Source organism: Aplysia californica, unplaced genomic scaffold, assembly GCF_000002075.1.
Source record: "Aplysia californica isolate F4 #8 unplaced genomic scaffold, AplCal3.0 scaffold00457, whole genome shotgun sequence".
Taxonomy (NCBI): domain Eukaryota; kingdom Metazoa; phylum Mollusca; class Gastropoda; order Aplysiida; family Aplysiidae; genus Aplysia; species Aplysia californica.
Genome location: NW_004797727.1, coordinates 620,811 through 622,117, shown reverse-complemented (window position 1 = coordinate 622,117; position 1,307 = coordinate 620,811). Strand labels below are relative to the sequence as shown.

The following is a 1,307-nucleotide window of genomic DNA, read 5'->3' as shown; positions in this document are numbered from 1 at the left end:
CAAACAAGTGTGGATGCCACAAATAAACAAACAAACAAGTGTGGATGCCACAAATAAATAAACAAACAAGTGTGGATGTCACAAACAAACAAACAAGTGTGGATGCCACAAATAAACAAACAAACAAGTGTGGATGTCACAAACAAACAAACAAGTGTGGATGCCACAAATAAACAAACAAACAAGTGTGGATGTCACAAACAAACACATAAGTGTGGACGCCAGAAACAAACTAACCCTGCACCACCAAACATTCCCCCCCACTTCTCAGCAAACTCGGCCTGTATCTGGCGCGTGTCGTCGATGATTTGGTCTGGATTTGCGCAGATTATGAAAATGTTAAACATTTTAGGCTTTGGCCAATATTTATTGTGCGGTCAAATATTCGTGGCGCAACTTCTCCTCCAATATCTCTTTAACAGGAGAATCAATGTCACCCTTACTTTGCACAGCAGTTTGTATCAATTTGTCTTAACTTAATCATATTTTTCAAAAACAATTGAGGCCGGATTTAAAAACGTTTCTTCATAAATTTACATAAAATACTATAAGTCTACATCACGCGGAAAATGGACTTGTTCACAGCACTTCCCGCTTCTCACACAAATTTTGTATACACACATATGGCCTACTCACAGCTCAACAATGACACTTTTTAGTGGAAAAACTTCTTACAAAAAATATTTTTATAATGAACCCATTTTTTTTCACTAAAGATTCCCTAAACATACGTTCAGTACACATACTATTGCGATTAGAAAAAAATGACAGACTTGCGTTTAAAAGCGATTGCTGGAGTTGTAAACCTTTAAAAATCTGTAGATCTAGAAACCATTGACTGGGATTTTTTATTAGTGTTTAATAATAAATTTTCTAGAACACAGTGTGCAGGAATTTGAAAAAATATTCACCTGTTAAGACAAATTGATATAAGTCACTGTGCAAAAGTTGGAGAATCTGTGTTCAATAGTTGAGGAGGTATTTCACAATAAGTTGCCACATGAATTTTTTACTGCACTATAGATACAAATTGGAACGAAATTTGAAAGTTGCCCGGAAAAACTTAAAAACAACTTTGGCACCCCGGCCTTCCGGGAAAGTCTATGTGTCGCCAGATATCAGCAGTGAGCCTTTGATATAGTGAGTACTCACACTCAAGTGTCTGTGTCGTCAGTTTGATATAGTGAGTACTCACACATAAGTGTCTGTGTCGTCAGTTTGATATAGTGAGTACTCACACTCAAGTGTCTGTGTCGTCAGTTTGATATAGTGAGTACTCACACTCAAGTGTCTGTGTCGTCAGTTTG

At 37.0% G+C, this 1,307-nt stretch overlaps 1 protein-coding gene across 1 annotated transcript in view; it reads right to left on the bottom strand.

Moving 5' to 3' along the window:
* The window catches only part of LOC106012676 (ras-interacting protein RIP3), a 16,049-nt gene that overhangs the window by 13,521 nt on the left and 1,221 nt on the right, over positions 1-1,307 (bottom strand). The window lies entirely within an intron of this gene.